The following is a 16,947-nucleotide window of genomic DNA, read 5'->3' on the forward strand; positions in this document are numbered from 1 at the left end:
AGTACCATTTTTTCAGCACTTTGAGAATGAATTTCTAGACTGTTAACTTCATGAAAATATTTCTCTTCCCTTTGAAAGGCTTCTGCTGGAAGATCACTGATTAAGACACCAGTGGATGTGATGCAAAGGGGGAACGTGTTGACACAAGGCCACGCATGTGGAACCTGAACAACACAGGCCATTGTCACGAACACCAAGACATGCCGGTAACCTTAGGAGGGAGTAGATCATGGGTTCCCAATGCTGAAACCATAAGATCATGAGATATAGGTGCAGAATTAGGCCATTCAGCCCATCGCGTCTGCTCCGCCATTCAATCATGGCTGATTTTTTTCAACCCCATTCTCCCACCTTCTCCCCGTAACCCTTAAAATCTTTTTACCAATCAAGAACCTATCAATCTCTGCCTTAAATACATCAATGACTTGGCCTTTACAGTCCTCTGTGGCTACAAATTCTACAGATTCAGCACCCTCTGGCTGAAGAAATTCCTTCTTATCTCAATTTTAAAGGGATGTCCCCTTACTCTGAAGCTGTGCCCTCAGATCCTCAACTCTTAGATCCTAGATCCTATGATACGATGATGAGAACATATTGATAAGCACCAAAACTAAAGGAAGGCTTGGACCAGACCATGACCACCATGACCATAGACTCATGACAAGACGTTCATGTCCTGAAGTCTTGGTGGGAAAAGAGCTGGCGACAAATACTGGTACAAACAAGGGACAGATGATGAGAAAATGAAGGATGGTTAAAGAGAGCATGTACTGTGACTCCCATTCAGGTTACCAGTCAACGTCTGATCAATATTGCTCAAGTAATGAGAGGCACTTAAGAGGCTCTTAGATTGGTACATGGATATGCAGAGAATGGAGGGATATGGACCATGTGCAGGCAGAAGGGATTAGGCGTCATTAGCTTAATTAGTTCAGCACAATATTTTGGGCTGAAGGGCCTGTTCCTGTGCTGTACTGTTCTATGTTCTGTGAAGATCAAACAAAATTATGGCCCAGCAAGTTCAACCAACATCTGGGCAATTGAAGGTCTGTTTGGGCAACTGGTAGATAAAGGTAATCCACTTCCCATTTCACTGATATCTGCCATCGTGAAATCACAGGAGTCTCACTGGTGTTGATTACCAAGTGTCTGTGGCCTGGATGAAGTGATGACAGGTCAGACCTCCAATGTAGTCCAGAGCGCCCTGTGTTAAGCAGGCAGTCACCCATCCCCACCAACCTCCACCTCAACAGTATAATATGGAAGTTTTTTACAGGTTCATTGGGATTCAGATCCCTTTAGACAAACTCAACAACAAGGAAATAATGGATGACAGTTAATGTGTTTTTTTACTGCATACAACCTACTTCATGATGCTTACTTCCAGAGAGATTGGTGGTGAAAATTATTTGCATGCAGATTTATCAGGATATTGTTAGCATATCATTCTACTCCTACTGGTCTCACTCAGACTACGTTGCTGTAAGTCCAAAAAATGCAGGTGTTGGAAATCCGAAATAAAAACTGAAAATACCAGAAGCACACAGCAGGTCAGGCAGCATCCATGGGAAGAGAAAAGGAGTTGCTTTTCGGGTCAAAGACCTTCTATCCGGTTGTTGCTGTTGCTGTGTAACATGCTTCATGTGATCCAGTGCCTGTTCATCACTTTTATTCAGTGTTACTTTTTTGCTTTGTCTGGCTGTGACCCTCCTTATCCTCACCCTCCTCTCTTAACATCTCAGACTTGCTTTGTGCAGCACTGAGCTGCTGTTTCATGTCTAAACCACTCATACTTCCACTCTTGTGGAGCGGTAACACAATCTTGAGTTCTGCAGCTCTCTCTTTCTTTAATCGCCATTTATTCTGTGTGAGCATCTGTGCTTCACTGACTTTATTCACATGACAGTATTCACAAATTTTTGGTGTCAATTACCAATTTGTTCAGGAGGCTTTAAAGAAAGTCATACTGAACTCTACAGCAAAGCTTAACACCAGGACGGAAGATCATCTCTCTGAGACTCTACTCTCAGCATGGAACCTTGCTGAAGGGGATTGTGTGTTGGATTGAAGATACATTTTAATAGCTGCTCGGTCAATCAGCATGACAAAATTCATGCATTATCATTCTCTCTCCCTTCAGCTGTGTCATAACTAAAACCAAGCATATTTATTCCTATCGCATCATCCTCTGACTCCACTACATGTACGGTACCCAGCAGATCAGTTCCAGAGATTTGCCTCCCTGCTTCAGAGGCACATGGAGTCTAACTTGCAACCACCCTTCAGCTTCTTGAAGGACTTGCACCTTTGTGCAGCAAGCTCGATGCTATGACGACCATAACACTGAGCTACCTCATTATAAAATCATAGCATGATTATAGTACAGAAAGAGGCCATTTGGCCCATCTCATCTACAGAGCAACTCACCAGTCTACTGATCCTGTCTCCATACCCCATACAAATTTTTTCCACTGTGTATTTATCCAATTCCACCTTGAACGGCTCCACCACATCTGTAGGCAGTGTATTCCAGATTCCAACCACCAAGATTTCCCTCATGCGACTCTTAATTTTATTTCCCTTTCTTTTATACCCTGTGACCTCCAGTCCTTGACCCCTCCAACAATTGGAACAGCCTCCCACCATCCACTCTGCTCCAGACCCCTCCATCTTTCAGTTCAGGTGAAGCATCTCAACCTGAAATTGTGACTGCTCAATTCTGTCTGCAGATACTGCCTGATCTGCTGAGCTCCTCTAGCAGATTGTGTGTTGCTCCAGATTCCAACTTCTACATTCTCTTTGTGTCTCCCTCATCATTTTATATACTTTTATCAAATCCCCCCTCATCCTTCTCTTCTCCAAAGAAAACAGTCCCAGCCTCTCTGATCTATCCCTGTAACTCTGGCACCTCATCCCAGGAAATATTCTCATAAATCTCTTCCAGACTCTCCATATCCTTCCCACATTGCGGTCACCAGAAATGAACACAATACATCAGCTGAGCCCAGACCAGTGTTTTATAAATGTTCAGCATGACTTCTCTGTGACCGCTTCGTCGAGCACCTTCGCTCCGTCTGCCGCAACAGCCAGGACCTCCCGGTGGCCACCCACTTCAATTCCACATCCCACTCCCATACTGGCATGTCTGTCCATGGCCTCCTCTACTACCACGTTGAGGCCAGGTGCAGGTTGGAGGAACAACACCTCATGTTCCACCTTGGGAGTCTCCAACCTGATGCCCTCAACATCAATTTTTCCAGTAACTTCTGGTAACCCCACCCCTTCTTTTTCTCTCCCCCCCCCCACTTCTTTCTCTTCCCTTATTCCTGTGGCTCCCTTCCCTCACCTTGATGACCTGCCCATCTCCTCTCCTCCCCTCCTCCAACCTTTATTCCATGGTCCACTGCCCTCTCCGACCGGATTCCTTCTTCTTCAGCCCTTTGGCTCTTCTACCTATCACCTCTCAGCTTATTGCATCTTCACCCCCTCCCCCACCCACGTACCATCCCCCTCTCGCCTGGACTCACCTATCACCTGAACTCACCTATCCCCTGCCTGCGTATGCTCGTCCCCTCCCCCTCCCCCTCCCCCCCACCTTCTTATTCTGGCTTCTGCCCTCTTCCTTTCCAGTCTTGATGAAGGGTCCCGACCCGAAACGTGGGCTGTTTATTTCCCTCCATAGATGCTGCCTGACCTGCTGAGTTCCTCCAGCACTTTTTGTGTATTGCTCCAGATTCCAGCATCTGCAGAATTTCTTGTGTTTCCTTTATACTCTATCCCTCTTTTTGATGAAGGCCAGAATTGTCTACGCCTTATTAACTACCTTCTCCACCTGCCCTGCCACTTTAATTGACGCGTGCACCCACACCCCCAGGTCTCTCTGCTCCTGCAGCCTTTTTTAGAACACTGTCCTTGACTTCAGATTGAATCGGGGTTCCGAGGCTGTTGTCTCTTCCCATCCTTTCCACTCATGTGACCATAGCATCCCCACCATTGGCACTCACATGACCTGCTGGCTTCCTGCTGAACCTGGTCACAGGTCAACCCTGTTATCTGGACTAATGTTGATGCCTCAGTTAAAGTAAGGAAACCTTACTGGTGGGAAAATAAGATATTACAGAATGGTTCAAGAGATGGGTGGTTTCAGCCACGATGTTCATGTGGAGAAGCTGGAGCACAGGCTGGGATGTGAAATGTGTTTCAGATAATGACTGGTTTAGCTACAATGATAAAGGGACTTTGTTCCCTTTAATGGATACTTCAAGGACCAAAGGACACAGGTCTTAAATACTGGGCAAAAGAGGCAAAGGATAGGTGAGGAGAGACTTTTCTACTCAAGAGTGACTTCATTGGCTATAAGGGTAGTGGAAACAGAATCAATCAATGAAGTCGTGTAAGATTTTTTGCAGGGCTGTGGGGAAATAACAGAGGAGTTGGACTGATGGGATTGCTCTACTAGAAGCCAGCATAGATTCAATGGGCTGAGTGGCCTTGTTATATGTTGTGACAATTCTATGTTTCTGTACTTCTATGATCCTCTGAGAGAGATCCTGGTCAGCGAGCCAGATGTTGTTCCTCAGCCACTTCCTGTCATTTATTCCATTCTGGTTGTGAGACCTCACTGTGGGTCTCTGCTTTGGACCTTCTACACTTCAGCAGTGTCTCATTATCTGTGGCCTGTTATGGAATTGCAAGCATTACTTTCCAAATAGATGTTTATTCTTTCCCTTATTTTGCAAATAGAAGAGATTGTGGAGTTTCTGTGATCCAGTTTATTTGACTTTTAGAAAGGTTCTCACCAAGAATTACAAACAAAACTAAAAATGATTGCAGTTGTGAATCTCTTAGGATCATAATTTCCTCCTTGGACACCTCCAACAACTTTGAAGATCAACATCGCAATGAAGGTCTTTGGGTGCTGTGGATGCTGAATTCTCTCCAATATAATGTTGGAAGTAAGCACGGACATGTTTGATAGAAGTATAAGGGCAGGCACGGTAGTGTATTGGTTAGCATAACGCTATTACAGCGCCAGTGACCCGGGTTCAATTCCTGCCGCTGTCTGTAAGGAGTTTGTACGTCCTCCCCGTGCTTGCGTGGGTTTCCTCCGGGTGCTCCGGTTTCCTCCCACATTCCAAAGACGTACGGGTTAGGAAGTTTTGGGCATGCTATGTTGGCGCCGGAAGCGTGGCGACACTTGCAGACTGCCCCCAGAACACTTGATGCAAAAGATGTATTTCACTGTGTGTTTCGATGTACATGTGACTAAGAGAGAAATCTTATCTTATCTTAAACATCCTTCTATTTTTTATATATTTCTTCTATTTTTTTAAATACTTATTTCTTTTTCTTTTTTTTCTCTTTGTCTCCATCTATTATCCATCTGCAACTGTCTCCCAACTCCCTTCCCTTACCTGGCACTAGCTGCCTGCCACCTTACACCCCTCCTCAGTCCACCAATCACCTCGGACTCCTGTCCCACCACTCCCCTACTCCTCTTTATACCAGCCATCTCCCTTCTCCACTCCCAGTGATGCAGGGTTTCGACCCAAAGCATCAACAATTCCTTTCCTCCCACAGATGCTGCTCGACCCACCGAGTTCCTCCAGCAGATTGTTTGTTGCTCCAGATTCCAGCATTTTATGATCTTCTATATTTCTTTGTCCCTTACTTCGTTATCCAGTTTCCCCTTAGTAGGATAGTCAGATCTACCTTCTAACTACACTTTGTATCAAATTTATCAGTGACTATCTTACATTTATTGAGCCGAGTTCAATGAGGTTTTGCATTATTATCTTGTCTTATAATAAAAAGGTAATAGTTTACTGGATTGAATTATGCAATCAAGCTTGATCAGTCACTAAATATAATATCCTCTCATAAACATTCAGCAAATGAATATAAAACTAAATTGAGCAGTTTTGCTTTGCATATATAAAGCAGTGATTATGTTCTACACCCAGGATTTAAGAAAGGTAAGTCAGCTAACTGCAAAATCTCAGTTTTAGGATCCTGCATTCAGAAACTGATGAGTTCATCAGATTAATGATATTTTGGGAAAGGGGATGATGAAGCTTAGATACAAAAAATCTAATCTAATCTAAACATAGGACAACTGTGGTAGTCAGAACACTGGAGAAGTGTCCTGACTTGAAATGTTGACCGCCTCCTTTTCTCTACGGATGCTGCCTGGCCTGCTGAATTCCTCCAGCATCATCACGTCTCATCTAGATTCCAGCATCTGCAGTCCTTTGTTTCTCTTTTTTCACTGGATATTTCTGGTCAGGATTCACGTCCCAGGCTCCTGCTACCCACCGAATGGCCGATATTAATGTAACATCCATTTCTGGCACATGAGACTTGATAGATTGGATTCAAAATTGGCTTGGCTGCCCAACGCAGAGGTTATTGATGGAGTGTGCTATTCTGACTGCTGGGATCAGTGCCGGGACCTCTGTTGTTTGTGCTATATATAAATGCTTTGGATGAAAATGTCGGTGGGCTGATTATCAAGTTTGCAGATGACGCAAAAATTGGTTGAGTTGTGGACAGTGAGGAAAGTTGTCAAAAGATACAGCAGGATATAAGTCAGTTGAAATTATGGGCGGAAAATTGGCAGATGGAGCTTAACCCAGACACCCAGTGTAAACAGTCATGGCTGTCAAGTGACCATGACAACACTGACCCCTCTGGCTGGGATGACACCATTGAGCACATGGCTGAAAGCGACACCACTGTCAATCAAGGTTTGGCTCCACCCCACTAGGTAAACACCTTTGTCCTTGCTGGACCACTTGGATCGGTCTGTGTGAGCACCTTTGTCCTGGGCACACTGACCATTGGCCCGTTTAAACACCTCTGTCCTGCTGGACCACCCACTCCCACAGCAGTATAAAAGTGCTCCATGTTTGGTTTTCTCGCTCTCAGCCTCTGAGGATGTTAAGGTAAGCTGTGCACTACTTCAGGGCAGTTAGTTAAGGACTCCTGAGACCAAAGAGCCAATGTTTGTCCAGAATCAGGGTGTCCAAACATTATATTGTTTATTCCTTGATCATTTGTACCCAGTTATTGTGTGTGTGTGTGTGTGTGTGTGTGTGTGTGTGTGTGTGTGTGTGTGTGTGTGTGTGTGTGTGTGTGTGTGTGTGCACCTCACCCTCTGTTACGATTTTTCTCCACATTCGTGATCTCCTGCTTGAGAGTGTTGTGAGTGTGCATCTGTTCCCATCCATTCCGTCCCCGTGTTTGTCTTTGTTAATAAACCATTTTTAAATTACAAAGACTGACTGTGTGTCCAGACCTTTATCTTTAAGATACCAAAAGAACCTTTCTCACAACAGTGTTGCACTTTGGGAGGTCAAATGCAAGAGGGAAGTATATGTAAATGGCAGGACCCTTGAGAGCACTGATGTACAGAGGGATCTTGGGGTGTATCCATTGCTCCCTGAAAGTGGCAACACAAGTAGCTGGGGAATGGAGGGATGCAGACCATGTGCAGGCAGGTGGGATTAGTTTAAATTGGCATTGTGGTCGGCACAGATATCGAGGGCTGAAGGGCCTGTTCCTGCACTGTACTGTTCTATGTTCTATGTTCTAACTTTGTGGAGCAGGCAACAAACTGCATCTGTAGAACTGAGACCACATCAGAGTCAGAATCAGAAACCGATGGTAGTAACGAGAAGAGAACATAAGACTTTTTTTGGAAACAATGCAAAAGTTTACTCAACTATTACAATAATCACTACAAAAAATTGTGTATATTCATAACTACATCAAAAACCATACATATTCCTAACTACAACAAACACACTACGTACATTGTCAAATTCAAATGCCGTTATCACTGTCTACAACACATTCGAGCACCCGGAGCCCTATGGTCTCCACTTGACCTCTACAGCCGTCTGTGGCAATGAATTCCACAGATTCACCACCCTCTGGCTAAAGAAATTCTTCCTCACCTTAGTTCTAAAGGGATGTCCTTCTATTCTGAGGCTGTGCCATCTGGTCCTAGACTCTCTCACTACTGGAAACATCCTCTCCACATCCACTCTATCCAGGACTTTTAATATTCGGTAGGTTTCAATGAGATCTCCCCTTATCCTTCTAAACTCCAGCAAGGACAGGTGGAGCCATCAAATGTTCCTCATATGTTAACTCTTTCATTCCCAGGATCATCCTCATAAACCTCCTCTGGACCCTCTCCAACTCCTGCACATCCTTCCTTAGATATGGGGCCCAAAACTGCTCACAGTACTCCTAATATGGTCTGACCAAACCTTATAAAGCCTCAGCATTACATCCTTGCTTTTATATTCTGGTCATCTCAAAATGAAGGCTAACGTTGCATTTGTCTTCCTTACTACCAATTCAACCCTGAAGTTAACCTTCAGGGAATCCTGCACTTGGACTCCCAAGTCTCTTTGCACCTCTGATTTCTGAATTCACTCCCCGCTTAGAAAATAGTCTATGCCTTTATTCCTTCTGCCAAATTGCACAACCATACATTTCCCTACACTGTACTCCATCAGCCACTTCTTTGCCCATTCTCCCAACCTGTCCAAGTCCTTCTGCAGACTCCCTGCTCCCTCAACACTACCTGCCCCTCCACCTGTCTTTGTATCATCCGCAAACTTGGCCACAAAGCCGTCAATTCTGTCATCCAGATCATTAACGTATAAGGTGAAAAGTAGCGGACCCAACTCCGACCCCTGCAGAACACCACTAGTCACCTGCAGCCAACCAGAAAAGGCTCCCTTTATTCCCACTCTTTGCCTTCTGCCAATCAGCCAATCTTCTTTCCATGCTAGTACCTTTGTTCTAATAATGAAACATTGCAATGGTGTGATGCTTTTCACACTATTTAAAGGAGATTCTCTGATGACATCGGGAGATTTGAGTGGGCTCCTTCAGAACATACTGTGGGTGCTGAAGACACCTTCTGAAGTTCACAGCTGACAGTCACAGCGTTGAGCTGCTGAGATGCTCATTCAATGGGTGACTCAGTGCTGACACCACTGGCATCACTTCATTACTGCAGGTGAGTTGGCATGACAATGACCGACCGATAGTGTGGTTTGGTGACCTCAGGAAAGGAAGCACACACATGCCCATTGGTGAAGAGCTCCCTCCCACAGAAACACCACATCCTGCCTGGAATTCTTGAATCACTGCATTCACACATCACTGGATTTCCTTTCTTTCTTTTTACAATATTTTTATTAATTCCACAAAAAAATACAGAGTACTTGCATCAAAAAGAGAGTAAAAATACTACTGAATACACTGTGTTAAATCATACTTGAGATCACAATACTCTAAATTAATAATCACATGTGATAGTTAGTTAATCAAGAAAAAATTGGAATAATTTATTATATAAAAAAATCTACAACCACTACCAAAAATCAGAGCTGCTTGGTAAAAAAGAAGGCAAGGAAAAACCATGCCAATATCTGTACTTTAGTCACCAAGTCAAAGGTTTTGAAAATAATTCAAAAAAGGTCCCCACAGGGTTTGAAAGTATAAGTCAGATTCAAGAATTGAGCAATGGATCTTCTCGAGATTCAGGTATGACATAACATCCTGTAACCATTGAGCATGCGTAGGCGGAGTAACTTCCTTCCATTTAAGCGACACAGCCCTCCTGGCTATAAGAGAAATAAAAGCCAGAATGTGTAGATCAGATGCCTCCAAAGTTATATCTTTTTCTCCAACGATCTCAAATAACGCAGTCAAAGAATGAAGTTTAAAATTTGTTTTAAAAAGCACAGAAAAAGTTTGAAACACCTCTGTCCAATATTTTTTAAGACTCTGACACGTCCCAAACACATGAATTAAAGAAGCCTCATTGTTATTGGATTTATCACAGTTAGGAGATATATCTGAATAAAAGCTTAGACAAGTGAGATCTATGGACCACTTTAAATTGAAGGAGAGAATAACGGGTGCAACCGGATTTCCAAGGTTGCCATCACTATGGCATTTAACATTCTGCATGAAAATCTATAGCTATGTCCTTGTGCAACACACGAGATGTTGGAAGAACTCAATGGGTCAGGCAGCATCTGTGGAGGGAAATGGACAGTCGATGTTTTGGGTTGAGACCCTTCATCTGGACTAAAAGATAGAGGGGAGATAGCCAGTATAAAGAGGTGGAGGGAAGGCGTGAGGCAAGATCTGGCAGGTGATAGGTGGATCCTGGTGAGGGGAGAGTTGATAGGCAGATAAGGGAAGGGAGGGTGGGAATAGCACCAGAAGCTGGGAGGTGATAGGTAGAAGTGACAAAGGGCTGAAGATGATGGAGTCTGATAGGATAGGAAGGTGGAGCTTGAAATTAAGGGAGAAAGTTGGGGAGGGCAGAGGGGAGGGGAACTAGTGGGAGGAGTTTGTGGGTGATGGGCAGATGGGGAGGGTGGAGGAGGGGAAAGAAGTATGGAGAAAGGGATGGGAGAGAGCACTTTACCAGAGGTTGGAGAATTCAGTGTTCATGCTGTCAGGCTGTAGACTACCTGGGTGGAATATAATGTGCTGTTCCTCTAGTTTGTATTCAGCCTCATTCTGGCAGTGAATAAGGCCAAAGACAGACATGTCAGCATGGGAATGGGGAGGGAATTAAAATAGTTGGCAACTGGGAGATCCAGAGGCCATGGAGGATGGAAAGAAGGTGCTCGGTGAAGCGGTCGGCCATTCTGTGTGTGGTCTCACTGATGTAGAGGAGGCCACATCGGGAGCACCAAATGCAATAAATAAGGCTGGAGGATGTGCATGCGGAAGGCTGCCTTACCTGAAAGGACTGTTTAGGGCCCTGGATAGTGGTGAGGGAGGAGGTGTAGGGGCAGGTTACACCTCCTGCAGTCACAGGGGAGAGTCCCTGGGGAGAGAGGGTGGGGAGGGATGAGTGGACCAGGCAGTCACAGAGCGAGTGATCCCTGTGGAAAGCAGAAAGGGGTGGGGAGAGGAAAGTGTGGCTGGTGGTGGTATCACGTTGTAAAATTAAAAAAACACTCTCACCCAACTATGTTCTGAACTGTGGAGGTCAGGATTATTTTGTCTCTTAACTTCACCACAGGATCCTTGAATGCAGTACCAGCAGACCTCTGCCTTCCCTCCTGATTTTACTGCTCCCCGTGGCATCGGAGAGGTCACCCAGGCACAGTATTCATGGAGAAATATGTTCATCTGCTTTAGTTTCAATGAGGAGCAGGGGGCATCATCTTGGACACTGGTGTATGCAGCCATCGGCTACACTCAGGTTCCCAATAAGGGCTCCCATTAATAACCTGGAGCTTCATATGAATAGGAAAGTTTTCCACTCCTCAATGCACAGGTTTCCATGGATCATGAGATGAGAATATCACGTTTCTGGGAAGCAGACATCTCCATCATTCTGAGGGTATCTCCATGGCCAAGTTTTTTTGGTAACTGGTACTCCCTGGATGGATGGATCTTAGTTTGAAGCCAGTGTTAGGAAAGCTCTCCTTGGGAGGTTTTGGGAAGCCCACCTGCTCCTTCCTCACCACAAGATGACGAAGGCCTGCAGACCATAGCAGGCTATAGACCCATGAAGTTCTCTTTCAGTCCCTTCAGACGAATATGGAGAAGAAACTTGAAGGCATTACACTTCGGACGAGAGCTAATATAGTGTCAGGTGGAGATGTGGCCTGTTGCACTTGGTATCTCAATTTACCAACTGTTAGCTCATCACCCAAACCTTTCGTGCTTCGTGAGGCTGTGATGAGGGGTGGTCCACGGGATATAGGGATGAACGGGGGGTGGTGTGGGATGTTAAAATCAATAATACACATTCCTCACTTTGGATTTGTGCATTCCATACTCTTTCTGATGTCCCTGCAGGTGGATATAACCTGCCCCAGAGGTCACATATCACAGCTACACTGATAGGCAGTTTACAGGCCAGTCCACATACTGGTCAATGCTGGTTGCCCTAGTTTTTCACAGAAGAACCAATAACCGTGCATGGAATTGTTGGCATTTCCCTGCACATGTGTTATTTAGTTTAGGATTTCCACATTCCTGCGTGGGAACACTGAAACCCTGAATTTATTGGCAACAACAACCTCCCGATCAACGTCAGTAAAACTAATGAGCTGGTTGTTGATCTCAGGAAGGGGAAGGAGTGTGAACATGTGCCAGTCTACATTGGTGGGTCTGTGGTGGAGAGGGTCAGCAGCTTTCAATTCCTGGGCATTAACATATTGGATGACCTGTCCTGGGCCCAGTACATAGATGCAGTCACAAGGATGGTGCTTAAGTGTCTTTACTTTCTTAGGAGGTTAAGGAGGTTCGACACATTATCGAATACTCTAACAAACTTCTACAGATGTGTTGTTGAAAGTATCCTGATCGGTTGCATTATAGTCTGGTATGGCAATTCGAATGTGCAAGAGAGTTAAGAAGCTGCAGAGGGTAGTGAACTCAGCCCAGTACATCACAGGTACATCTGTCTCCACCATTGGTAGTATCTCCGTAAGACGCTGCCTCGAGGAGGTAACGTCTATCAACGATCCCCACCATCTGGGCCATGCCATCTTCTCGCAGCTACCATCGGGAAGGAGGTACAGAAGCCTGAAGTCCCAAGCCACCAGGTTCAAGAACAGCTACGTCCCTACAGCCATTCAGTTCTTGAACCAACCTGCACAACCCTAATCGCTACCTCAGTATAGCAACACTATGACCACTTTTACCACTTTGCACTACAATGGACTTTGTTTTTTTATGTTCTAATTGTGTTCTTTCTTGTAAAAATTGTGTATAGTTTATGTTTTGTTTATGTTTTTCTTGTGAATGCTGTTCATCTGATGCTATGTGCCTGTGATGCTGCTGCAAGCAAGTTTTTCATTACACCTGTGTGTACATGTACTTGTGCAGATGACAATAAACTCAACTTTGACTTTGCCCCGTTTGCCAGTTCTCCTGCTTTCACTCTGATATTGCTGCAGAACTTGAAGACAAAGCAATTCCCTACTGCTCACAGCATGGGTAACCCGCCTGGGAAATAGAATAGCAGCTCCATTCACTTCAGTGGAGAGGAGTGGCTGTCGGGAGCCAAGGTAAGCTTCAGTTAATTACAGTGATATGAATTATTTATTTACTATTTAATTGTTTTAAGAGTCCAAATTTTTGTGTTTAGGTTTTTGTTCCTCTTTTAATTAATTTTATTTTTTTAGTTGATAAAGTGTAACGGACTTTGAATGCTTTTGAAGTCACCAATTTTGGCCAGGTTTCATTACAAGGCTAAGGCTGTTGGGGTCTTGCTCTGTGTTGACTCCCTCACCACTCTGGATGCGCATGGGGTCTCACCACTCAAGGTGGGGCTGCCACTTTGCATGACGTTGGTAAAGCTAAGTTTGGATTAACCGTTCTGGGCAGCTACAAGTACAGGGGCACATTGCGGCGGCCGATTCTCGGACGCCATTTCAGCTCCATCCACTCCACTTCGCACCATCTCAACAACTATTTCTTTTTCTATAATGATCCAGCTCCCCTTGAGTATGTCTTTGAGTGGCTCTGCTGCAGGTTGTGTTATGAAACTCCGCATTCTCACCACTGTCCATGTAAAGGACCTTCTGAGTTTCTTGCTGCCTGTTCATAACATGCCTCCTGGTGTTTGGAGCCATCTTCAGCTTTATAACAACCATAACTTGCTTCTTATTTTCAGCTTTCCCAGAAAAGAACAAGCCTGTGACTTTCCTCCTTTGACTTTCCAACAATGCTTCCCCATTGTGCTGTCACATTATCATGTCAGCCTCATTATGTGTCTCTTGTCTCAGCTCAAGGACCATCTCATTAGTTGTTCTCCTTGCTCAACTAATTTTCAACATAAGTACCATAAATCAAAGACCTCCAAGCTTCCCTTTAGCTGAGTTTAATGTTCAAATTTCAAAACTTAATTTTTTTTATAAATTTCACAAATAAACTTAACTCTTACTAAAATATATTTAAAAAAACCTAAACGCTTTGCAAAAATCTTTACATTCTTCGTGTCATTTGGTCAATACATTCAATAGTATTAAAGTGTTTTTGTACATAGCACCATTGTCGCTCATGTGGCCCCCTGGGGTGATACACCCTTTCGTTGTTTGAGGGACTTCCCCACTGGACTCAGCCCTTTCGTGTCCTCTAACGGAAGGACGCTGGACTGTAGTCCTTCCCCACAGAGCCTTTGTATCGGCTGCACCGAGCTTCAGTGCGTCCCTCAGCATGTACTCCTGCTGCCTGGAATGTGGCAGCCGGCAGCATTCCCTTACGGACACCTCGGTCTCCTTGAAGACCAACAAGTTTCAGGCAGGCCAATGAACGTCTTTCACCAAGATGATGATCATCCAGCATCAATTGATATCCGTCTCTGTGTGTACCCCTGGGGACAGCCCGTAGATCAGAGAACCCTCTGTTATGAACCGTGACACGGACCCTCGCATCCTTCTCCACACCCTCTGAGCAAATCCACAGTCTGCAAAGAGGTGGGTGACTGTCTCCTCCTCAACACAGTCAGCCCAAGGTCAGCGTGTGTTGGGAGTTATACTCTGACTGTACAGGAAAGATCTAACCAGGAGGGGTCTTCTCACCTCTCGCCTTGGTGCTTATTACTGATGAGTATGCATACACCACAATTAATGACTTTGCTCCATATCATTGGTTCGATTTTATAGTCACATAGATATCCCTCTGTGTTTTTAAGTGCTTGTTTTGCTGCCACCCATTTCACATCTACTAATGTTAGTAAACATGTTAGTAGAATGTCCTAGTAAACAGGTCTATCCCGGTGAATTACATTCACTTCTTATAACAGATAGGACAATAAGGATTCAACAGTTCGTTTGCAACAGCTATCCCTGTTTAACTTCCTACAAGCTGCCCTGTAAACAATTTTAACAACAGGGTCCATATCTGTAATACAATTTGTGTTCTTATCCCTTATCTCTTGCAAAGGCAATACAGTCATTTTGCTAAACACCTTTGGTTTACTACAACCTAAAACATGCAATTTTATTTGCTACTTTGCTCAATTCAGGTAGTTCAACACTTAAAAATTGTCTGTGGCTCTCTTTTTGTCTGAAATACTGGAAAATACTTGGTATTTCAAACGAACGATGGGAATACTTCATCAAAATAAAAGGAAAGCTTACTGAGTCAAGGCAGCATTCTTGCTGTAGATTTCTCCACAGATACAGAGTGACCCTCTGCCATCTCCATAATAAACAGTGCTGTAACAGCACAGAGAGCAGCTTGTCACATTATATGCACTCACCAATGTTACATAGGCCACATAACCCTCAAAGCTAAATATTAGTTGCTGGAAAGTTTTTGTACTTCCTTTTAAAAGACAAAACATTTTACAATGTTACATCATGCAAGATGAATCCTCTGCAGTGTAATCGGTCCTTGTCACTGGCCACTGCTATTTGAGAGAGGTTGCTGTGCCATTCATTGGGAGTTGCTGAAGCAAGGAAGATATCGTGGAAAATGACCTTTGGACTGAAAAGCAACTGGATGTTCCCATGTGGCTGTGATACCACCTGAATGACAGAATCTGAGCTCGAATATTCTCGTACCCCCACACCCTGTTCATAAGTGAGTCAGAGCAAGACTTCTGCACTCACTGTTCTCAATGTAAGACTTGGTCAGATCACACACCCTCACCCGCAGCCTCATTATAAATCTCTGCCATGATTTCTCTTGAACATTGTCAATTTATTAGTCATAACAAGCATCCTCGTTGCACACCTCTCCTCATTATAGGTCTCTCAGTCATCACACTGCCTCTGAGACACTGTTCATAATCTTTAAACTGATTAGAATTGGTGCAGGTTCCATCAGTTCTCATAGATCGTGGTTCTTTCTTTTTCACCCTCTATTTTATGTTATTTGCTTCCTCTCTACTGAAATGCACCAGAGTCATCTTGCCAACATTTTCTCATTTGCTTCTACTTTTTCCCAAAAAAAAATCACAAAAATTTAAGCTTTATTTGCAGAAGCGTGCTCTGAAGATAAATGACAACCTGGCAAAGAATACACATGTGCTGATCCTTTGAGTAAATCATGCTCAGTGAGAGATGGTGAAATACTCCCAAACAAAGCTGAAATGTTTGCTGTGAAGAGAACAAGAGCATTGAAATGAGAGTTACCTTTCAACCCCAAACATTAAATTTCCATTGAGTGAACAGTAAACTATAGTTCCTGCTTCAACGTGAACCAACCGACCAATTGAGGGTGAAATACATCAAAATTCACCAGGTGAAAAAAGTCTGAAAGAAAGAAGACAGGCTTGCATTTCTTGATTATCTTTTGGGAGCCTCAATTGGTTTGCAAGCAGTAAAGGACTTCTGAAGCATCTTTCTTCTCTGGTTCTATGGGTTTGGAGGTGATGATGAGACCAATGTGGCAACCACAGACTCTTCCACAGATTAGGTCTGAGATGGATGAATTTTTGCAACCTAAAGGAATTAATAAGGCCAGGAGAGTGGAATGAGTTAATCAGCTTTGATTGTGTGAAATGGCAGAGCAGGTTCAAAGGACTTCATGTCCTACTCCTGATCCTGTTTCTAATGCCCCACTGGCCTAGTGGATAAGGCACTGGCCTCCTAAGCCAGGGATTGTGGGTTCAAGTCCCATCTGGGGTGAGATCAAGTTTAGGCACGGCAGTGTAGCGGCTAGCGTAACGTTATTACAGCACCAGCGATCCGGGTTCAATTCCGGCTGCTGTCTGTAAGGAGTTTGTATGTTCTCCCCGTGTCTGCGTGGGTTTCCTCCGGGTGCTCCGGTTTCCTCCCATATTCCAAAGACGTACGGGTTAGAAAGTTGTGGGCGTGCTATTGTGGCGCCGGAAGCGTGGCGACACTTGCGGGCTGCCCCCAGAACACTCTACGCAAAAGATGCATTTCACTGTGTGTTTCGATGTACATGTGACTAACAAAGATATTTTATCTT

At 44.3% G+C, this 16,947-nt stretch overlaps 1 non-coding gene across 1 annotated transcript; it reads left to right on the forward strand.

Annotated features, from left to right (window-relative positions):
* Positions 1 to 16,567: 16,567 nt before the first annotated feature.
* trnar-ccu (transfer RNA arginine (anticodon CCU)) lies at positions 16,568 to 16,640 on the forward strand. The gene has a single exon. It is a non-coding gene; the product is annotated as a tRNA-Arg (tRNA).
* Positions 16,641 to 16,947: the final 307 nt, after the last annotated feature.

Source organism: Pristis pectinata, chromosome 16, assembly GCF_009764475.1.
Source record: "Pristis pectinata isolate sPriPec2 chromosome 16, sPriPec2.1.pri, whole genome shotgun sequence".
Lineage (NCBI taxonomy): Eukaryota > Metazoa > Chordata > Chondrichthyes > Rhinopristiformes > Pristidae > Pristis > Pristis pectinata.